General features: G+C 39.2%; 1 protein-coding gene across 2 annotated transcripts in view; it reads left to right on the top strand.

Annotated features, from left to right (window-relative positions):
* The window catches only part of LOC117934569 (phospholipid-transporting ATPase ABCA1-like), a 186,270-nt gene that overhangs the window by 9,703 nt on the left and 166,814 nt on the right, over window positions 1-9,753 (top strand). The window lies entirely within an intron of this gene.

Genomic DNA, 9,753 nt, shown 5'->3' with positions numbered 1-9,753 from the left:
ATCAACTTGCTTGACTTGAAACTTGCATGAGTTTGGTTATCCATCACAGTGATGAAAACCATGCCTGTTTTTATTTTTATTCTACTTGTGTTATGGTTTATCAGTAATGCAGTGTTGCTTTTTTTTTCAAATGAATCTGCACTGAACTGCACTAATCTGTAACAGTGATGGAACTTTGACGAAAACAAGAGCGGAGGATGTTCACTGTGATCGAACAAACTTAAGCATGTGTACGGTTTCCAAATTGATTTTTATTTAATGAATGGAAAAGCTTATTTCCAGTAAAGCAGTTGATACTCAGTCAATCTGAATTAAATGGTAGTTTAGTTTGAAGTAATCAAAGACAAATTACACAAATAGGCTATGACTTATACAAAACAAAATATAAATACCTGTGTAACTGCCATTCATAGACCGTTCTAAAAGATATACTGTATATCAAACTGTAAGTCATATCCATCCATCCTCTTTGACAATAAACGAATTTTCGAACCAAATGTGTGCAAGTCCGATAAAGGCATTTTTTACAAGACAAAGGGCAGCAAACACAATCAGTTTATCTAAAATCTGTGGAACCTTTCTTTTGTATCAAAATGTCATGAGACTGGGAGTCAATAACTCACATTTAATGACTTAGCGAGAAGTTGTGGTTTCCTTTTAATGAAGCAAGAAAACAGTTTATCTGGCTAGATTGACCTTAGGCAATTACTTTAAGCGCATTCCTTAATCAATAAAACACTGTGTGTGTGTGTGTGTGTGTGTGTGTGTGTGTGTGTGTGTGTGTGTGTGTGTGTGTGTGATGCACTGCAATGGGTTTTCAAGCTTCTTTAGTTGATGTACACTCTACAGAGTTTACGGTTTGATGTGTTGCTTTGGTGCAATATTTGACCTTCATGTTTTTACATCTCAATACTGGTAGGCTTGGGCGGTATACATTTTTTAATCCCTTCCTGACATTTTACTGGGGTATACGGTGTGTGGCGGTATTGTGTAAAAGAACAACGTAAAAGCTGAGCTGCTGGTGAAAGAAATCATTGTAGGAAGTATGAAGTTATCTAGCCTACATTGCTGTGGGTTCAGATGTGTGGGTTAAAAGAGACACTTGAGTGAATAAGGATGTCGCATTCCCCACTGGTTTCCTCTGTCCTCGCATCTCATCCTCTCGTGTCTTAGGAGGGCAGAGCTAAAGGACCTGACACTGCAAGCCGACAGCCAGGAACCAGTGCCGACAAAGGCCGACTGTTGCGTTGCCTCACATTGGACCTTGTTGCCTTTGTCTTGGAAAAAAAATTAGCACTGGAACAGACCGTGGACAACAGCTGAGGGTCAACTGCCACGGACGTTCTGTTCCTGCACGACGATTTTGTAAAAATAGGCCAATGATTGTGTCATGACCTTGCGACTTGCTGTCGCACAGTAGAAGAATCACCGTATAGTACAGGGTAAGCTCGCATACAGTTTGTTGTGACATTAGCTGCTAATTACTAATGTTAATTAGCATTTTAGTTAGTGGTAATTAATCTGTACCTATCTCTTAACATATACCTACGCTGTCCGTCTCTGCAAGATTGGGAAGGATTAAATTATTTCTCTTGTAGCAGCTACCAAAGGACTTACAACTTTCAGACAGGTTGCTCACGTCACATCTACATCGTCAAGCCCACTTGGAGGCTGCGCAGTAATGCTCAGCCATCACCGGAAAAGTGCTTCTAATATCCTCACTGGTCTCCGTCCTGAACAACTGGTTGTTTTGGTTTGTTTCTTTAACTGTCTATGCCAACAACAAACCGCGTTTGTTTGAATCCGTAGCGGAAAACGGCAGACACTGGGTGTGGAAGATTGAAATGGCCAAGGCTGTCTTCCACTCTCTCAGCAAAAGAAGTCTCCCTACAGTGGGGGTGTAGCGAATGAATGACCGGCTGCTGGCTTGTAAGGTTACGTTAGCTTGTTAAAAAATATGGCCTTCATCACATGCCTACACAAGTATTTATGTTAATGTTGCTGTACGTTTGCCAATCATTCAAACCTGTGATTTTAATTTTTTTTAGAAGGAACGTTCCATGGTCATTTTCGATCAGTTTTGACAGCTCTGTTTCCTCACTCTGGTTCAAGCTGAACAGCCAATCAGATAGATGATTTGGGTGTTTTTCCAACGCATGGGGACGGTGCGAGACACACTGCACAAACTAGAGCAATGGTCGCTCACCGTCGGCCCAACTAGGACTAAGGGCAGACGGTCGCCTTGGTTTGTCAGGGCCTTAAGGCGCAAGAAAAACAAGATTCAAAATAAGTTTATGGCTTCAACCTTGTGTATCTAATATGCATTTAGCCGACTAAGACAAGTCTTGCCGAGTATAGAATACATGAATAGATAGGAAATATCCTTCAGAGATTCTCGCTGGAGGACCCAATGACAATGTTGTTGTGGCAGAAACCAACACAACAGTGGGCTGAACGGAGATAATGTGCGTGGGTGGTGGCAGACTGACATTTGGATAAAATCATGTGCACAGCTTCACCCATTTTGGCTTGCTCACCTTCATGTCGATACTAGACCGCAAATACAGCGCCAATGGGTAGAGGCAAGTCCTGTAACGTTATCACTACTAATGCTACTACGCACAGTCACCATCGTTTTCAGCTTAGCAGCTCTCAAAATTAAAGGCCCAGTGGCTGTTTTAAGAGAATACAGATGTAATATACAGCATCACCTAGGGCTGCACAATTAATCGAATTTTAATCGCGATCACGATTTTGACTTCCCACGATCAAATTTGCGTCAAATTTGAACGCTCTTTTTTTTCTTTTTTGCACAGCGCATTTACCACTACTACTGTCAGACTAATCAGTTGTTCTTGCACCGTGCAGCCTAGTCTCTAGATGTAGACAGTCACAGAGGACAGAGTAACGGGAGGAAAACTCAACAGAGAGCAGTTGGTTATACGTCGGTCTCAAGGTTTACCAGTTTACCAGTAAACGCAACATCTTGTCCGGTCTGTTGTTTTTCAGACAACAGCAGTGAGCAGTGCTAGTCGGTGCTAGTAGCGTCTGTTAGCTGTTAGCTCCTCTAGGACGCACCGGTGCTAATTTTTTTAATGTTTCAACACAGCTGTATATTGTTAAATATGAGGGGCAAACCTGTATTTGTACCAGTGTTTCCGCCACGGTGAAGAACACAGAAGGAAGTCATTAAATGCAACTAACTTCAGGTCGTACAGTAACAGCGTGTGAGACGGAGCTTCTGGACCTGGGCCAGAGATGTGACCCGCGGCCAGAATATCATAGTTCATAAAAATGCAGCGCGGTGACGATACACACGACGTGTCTGCCGTTCGACCCGTACTGGACCCGTTCATAATGATCAGCCGTCTCTCTGTGAGTAGCGTCCATCACACTCCCTCTCGCAGTTATAAATAGCGTATGTGACAATAAAATAAAATAAAATAGATTTTGGTTCAAATCAACAAATAATCGTGAGAATAATCGCGATGAAAATTTTGATCAAAATAATCGTGATTATTATTTTGGCCATAATTGTGCAGCCCTAGCATCACCTCACTTTTTGCAGACGATGTTGTGTTTTCTTTGTTTTTTGTTTTTCTAGAGAACACTTCCCAATCTCTTCCTCACCTATCATTATGCGAGGAGTATGGAAGCTTATCAGGCTTCAGAATTAAATGGTCCAAGTCTGCACCGCTTCATTTAAGGGTCCCATGACATTTGGATGCTTTTATATAGACCTTAGTAGTCCCGTAATACCATATATGAAGTGTATATCCCAAAATTCCGCCTTGGTGCAGATTTACAGTCACTAGAGTCAGTCCCACAATGAGCTTTCCTTAGTATGTGCCATTTCTGTGTCTGTAGCTTTTGAGGAGAAGAGAGGGGGGGCAAGGTGGAGGCTGGGGGTGTGGCCTTGACCAACTGCCCCTTTGCTCGTTTGAAAGCCTTGATCTCTCTCTCTCATGGGTAGGCCAAATTCTATGAGCAGAGAAAGGCGAGGTGACCTTGCCCCTTATGAGGTCATAAGGAGCAAGATGGCCCCATCTCAATTTTTATTTTCTCAAAGGCAGAGCAGGATACCCAGGGTGACGTTAATAGCCACTGGGGGACCATAGGCAGGCGGGGGGAACGCATATTAATGTTAATGAAGTCATGGGACCTTTTAATGAGCCTGCTCGCAACCCAACCATCTCTGCTAACATCCCCATTGTTAAGCAATATTTGGGCTTTGAAGTTTTTCCTTGCGTAAATCAGATTGTTAAACATAAATATTCTGTGCTCTGAACAGTGTTTGGAAACACATGGAAAAGTAGATGGGTCTCCCGATGTCTATCAAAGCCTGTATATGTGGTTAAAATAATGTTTTATCCAGGATTAATTTCGTGAGCTCTCTGCTACCTCTCCCCTCCTGCTGGCTTGTTTCTCTTCTCTGACTTACAAAACGCATTTAGTCTACCACGTTCCTCTTTTATCTTTTACCTTCAATTAAGATCACCACTCAAGGCGTACAATGGCCCCTGGCAGATGGCTCTGCCCATCCATCCTATACGGAAGTTATCTACTATGCAGCCAAAAAACTGGTATGGTATCAAGATTTTATCAGTTCTTGGTGATATCTGGTCACTCTGGCCTTCCTATTGAGAGGATCTGGGTATGCGATTGCCCAGGACTGAGTATCCGTCTCGACCTGCATGATGTACACTACCGGTCAAAAGTTTGGGGTCACTTACAAATTACTATTACACTCCATTATAGACAGGATACCAGCTGATCTGGGTGGGTGGCTGATCTTTAATGCAATATCTACATTTCCCATTATCAGCAACCATTCATCCAATGTTCCAAAGGCAAATTTTGTTTACTAATCTGATATTATTTTAAAAAACTAACTAAGAAAGCATTAAACAACCCTAATGGAATTATGTAAGCACATAATGTAATCTGGAAACTGCTGCCCTGGTTAAAAACAAGGCAACTGATCTCAGCTGGGATTCTGTCTATAATGGAGTCCAATGGAAATTTGTGAGTGACCCCAAACTTTTGACCGGTAGTGTATGGTCTAACATTCCAGAAGTATCATGCAATCCAGACAATCAGTAGATTCACTAAAACTCATAGGACATATCTCACACCTGTGAAAGAGCATCACATGAAGGTAATTTCCGGTTCTGACCAATTAACGCTCAAGGTACACATCTTTACATGTTCTGGGATTGCTCTCCTGTTGCTCAGTTCTGGAACAATATTGCATGATTGCAACCCGTTGGAAACAACCTCATGACCTTTCTATTCGTACTTGGACCCTTTCCTTTCTGGATGTCGTGTATATGGAGCTCTTCACGACTTGCATAAATGGAGGTCCAGTAATTGCTGTTGTGTTTTTGTTGTGTCTCCCTCCTTCCCGTATTTCCTCTTTCTTTTGGAGTGAGAAATTTGATCGCCAGGAAGGATTTTGGAAAAGGTACACAGTGCCTTCTTCGGTGTGTATAGTTAACTTTTTTTGTAGGTTGTCATCTGTACCAATATTTTGTTTGGATCTTTAAATGAAACAAATTTGATTACAAAAAAAAGTATAGATAAAAGTGACCCCCTGCAAATAAGCTTTGTTCTGCTCTGGGCTTGCCCTGGCACATGAGTAAAATAAGAAACCACATTGCAGATGAATATCTGCACAATGGCCCTTTCTTCTGTATGCCTGGATGACCTTGTAAGATCTAAACTCCAGATACAGTATAGAGAGGATGCTCCAAATTAAAGCTTTGCACAGGAAATTGAACTGTCACACAGATGGAGAGAATCACACAGAAGGAGAAAAAGCAAGTTTGTGATATAGTTGATTTTTATGCTGAGGGTATGCTTACGTGGAAATGTCAGACTTAATGGCTGTTGTTAATGAAATACTGTATTCGGAAAGGAGGCTATACATTTTTGTTACTAGCAAGCCGTTTGCAAGGTGATTCATTGTTGGGAGTTGCAGTTGTATACTGTTTATAGAAAAACCGAATAAATAATATATAAAGAAATATACATGACAAATAAAAGTCAATAATACTCAAACTTGATAGCTAATTTAAAAAAAACATAATTCAAAATATGTGGCACTGCAAAGAAATACATTGTCTGTTCATTAAGAAGTGATGTCAGCTTGCTTATTTTGCAACTATTGTGTATGTTTATATAACACACAGTCTTCTGAAATGGACGATGGTGTTCCAAATCTTAATTTCCTTTGTTCTACAAATTTAGAAAAAGGTTTTAAAGATATTTGTATTTGTGTCTTCTGAGTAGGGATTTGGCTGTTACAGTTTCCTTAACAATATTCCATTACATTTGATATATTATTAATCCTAAGCAGACAACTTGTAAATCAACCCTTAACTTAGTCAGGTTTCAGTCTATCATGAATACATTAACATTTTAGGTCAAAACATGATGCAACTTTTGCTTAAAGATGGGGACCATCTGGGATGGCAAACATTTGATCATTGATAAGTTATTTAACAAATTTGACTTTTTTCACGTTAGAAAATAGTTTCAAACACTGACATAACTATGTTCAATGCAAAGTCAGAGGAGGCTACATTAAGAGTTAATGCTACTCAGTGCTACTCAGTGCTACTCCCAAATAACATTTTACCTTCAGCCTATCTGTATATATTCATTCTGCTGGCCCTGGATTCCTCCAACACGCTGTATTAACGTTAGTGTTTAAAACGCTTTCCAGGTTAGTGGGGATGCATACCGTTCAAAACCAACTTTGAAAACGTAGGAATCTTACCTCAGCGTTTAGTTTACATGCTAAACTGTGCGTAAGTTGAGCAGTGACATTAAATCATCTGTTTCCGGTAACTCACATTGGGTACAGTCTATTTGCTGGATTGTTCCAAGGTAACAGTTGATAGCTAACGTTAGCAGATAAGACTGATATTAATGCACAATGAATGACAAAGCAAAATTGCCAAAAAAAAAGAACTACATACTGTTTTCGGGTAACCTTACTGTTGACGTTCAAACAGGCGTGTGTGTGTGTGCGTGTGTGTGTGTGTGTGTGTGTGTGTGTGTGTGTGTTGAGAAATTTAAATCTACTGCAGAGCTATCATATTTTTATTTATATATTTTATTGCCATTACCAGTTTTCCCTGTTTTCATATAAAGGCCTACAGAAGTTTAGTTTACTAAATATATCACATTTTTTCAGTTGGATATTAGTTGTGAAAAGGTTCTTCCATAACATTGCACTTTAGGTGTGTGTGTGTGTGTGTGTGTGTGTGTGTGTGTGTGTGTGTGTGTGTGTGTGTGTGTGACCCAGGAGTAATTTATATAGTTCTATTTCATAGTGATTGATTATCTATTCAAAAAATCTATGTTCTGTGCAAAATATTAAATAATACTTTTAAAGAAAAGATAGAAAATTGGTTAGTATCTGCTGGTCAAACTCAATGAAAAATCTGGATCGGATGAATAATTGTAATCGGTGCATCTCTAATGAACGCTGGCTGTGACCCTTTTCACATCAAGTTTGTATTTTCACACATTGAAATCAAAAGCTCAAGCCACTTGTCAAGTTTCAGAATGGTTGATGTAATTAAAGAGCAGGTTTCCACTCAAGTCCCCCCATGTTTTGCTATAATGCAGTGGTAATAGTGCTAGCTGGCTGCTTACTAGACAGTTTGGATATGATGTCTTTCTCATAAAGTATGTCAGGGCTTCCTTTTCCCTTCATCTCTCCTTTTGATGCATCCTCATTATTTTTATATTGGCATTTGAACTTTTGGGATCCTTGTCCGTCTTGTAGTGACAATTTATTTATTTATTTGTTTCCTTGTCTTAAAGTAGATGTCACATTGTTGTCCCTAGATGTATTGTCAAATCACAAAAGAATAGCAAATATGCAACAAGTGACAGACTCCCAGTTTTCGCCCAGTGTATTGTTTGTTTTATTTTTCACTGCCGGACGTCCTGTTTTGTTTTAAATGTTGTCCATTTGAAAGCAGTGCTATTTTTTTTATTCCAGGCAGTTTGCCTGACCACTCTGTCATCAAAACACACAGTAAGTTGTGTTGTAAATCAGTGTTACAAATAGTGCTCCTTCAACACATGATCCATGGTTCTACAACGCACTGCCCTTCCCATGTTACTGCCATGACCTTACATTGTCTCTTGAGATATGAGTTTCAGTCAAAATTCCTTTTCTACCATCTAACTTAAAGTAATGACCCCGAAGCTTACCAAGAGCAATTTCAATTCAGAACTGCAGCTATTCATTTATATCTGATATTATGGACAGTTGTGGTATTCTCCTCCCCTGTAGAGAGGCTAACCAAGACAAGTCTCCCAAACCTTTGACAATATACCATTTCAAGTAGATCATATATGATTGAACCAAATGGCCTTGTCTTGGGAGCAATTTAAGGCAACAAATGACCGCCTGGATAGAAAGTCGACTCCAGGCTTTCCAAGTATTATCATATCTTAGAGGAAAATACAGCTGGATGTCTGGCCCCTCTTTTTTAAAGTGTCATATATATATATGGATTTGCTCCAAAATAAAATACCCACACTTGTAGGGCAAAAATATACTTTATAAAAAAAGTAGTAGTAGCCTATAGAATGTATATGTATTTATGTTTCTATATGTCTATAGAAAAAGCAAACATAAATATACAATAACAAAATAAATACGTTTCTGTCAGTCAGGTCATGTCCTCCCTCCTTTTGGGAACAAATTGAACATACAACTCGGAACCTTTGTCTATTGCCTAAACACTTTATGCAGTAGCAATGCTGGTGTCCTTTTTATATGAGTTATGACTGAAATTAGTATCTAACTAAATCTGCAATAAGCTCCTGTATTAGGATGACGTTCCCATAGGACAAATGATGTGCCTGCATTAAATTAAGTGAGCCTTCTGATGCCATCGTATCACCCAGAGCATCTGTGTCTGTGTTTCCATAATTATGCACAACGAAGAGAGCTTTAAAGGCAATCTATGCCACTGCTTATTTAGTATTCCTGCATGCATAGTGTCAATTAAGTGCGATTCCCAACAGGACACCTAGACAAAGTAGATTGATTAAATTGTACAATCGAGTGCATTTTCAGATTGTTTGTTGGATACACTGTGCACTGTTTTCTATATTACAGTACCTACTGTCTTTGTTTAGGGTCAGCCCCTCGATATTTACAAATGGATTGAATATCTAGGTTGCTTTCCATACAGCTATAAACATTGATGCCAAATACCTTTACAGCAAATTGTGATGCGCTATTTTCATGACGATTCCAACAACCAGATAGTTGTGTTCGTACTCAAGTTTGTAAGGTGAAGAAAATGTTTTCAGTTGCTGTCTTTGGACATTTTTAATGTTTTCGCAGATTACAGCTATAACTAGGCATTGTTAAAACAATAGACAAATGATTTCCCTGTTCATATCTGTATGTTTTATATGTTTGTATTAATATCAGTATGGGTGTTTTGTTTTTACTTAACCAGACAAAACACTTAGGCTTAAAAAAATTGACATTTTTTAAGTTTTTTTTCTTCTTTTTTTTTCTTCTTCAATTTCAGCTAAAGATGTCTTGTATCACATAATAAATAACTCATTGCTGTGCTGTTCTGAGTAGTTTGTGAGTTCAGGGTGGCACAGCACAGAAATTAAAAGGCAAGCTTTCTGCTTTAATAAGTAAGTCACTGGATTCTAATTTGTCCTTCCTCCACCAAATACCACTATTAGAGAAAGGGATAGCCA

Source organism: Etheostoma cragini, chromosome 19 (genome assembly GCF_013103735.1).
Source record: "Etheostoma cragini isolate CJK2018 chromosome 19, CSU_Ecrag_1.0, whole genome shotgun sequence".
Classification (NCBI taxonomy): Eukaryota; Metazoa; Chordata; class Actinopteri; order Perciformes; family Percidae; genus Etheostoma; species Etheostoma cragini.
This window is presented reverse-complemented; position numbering and strand designations above follow the sequence as displayed.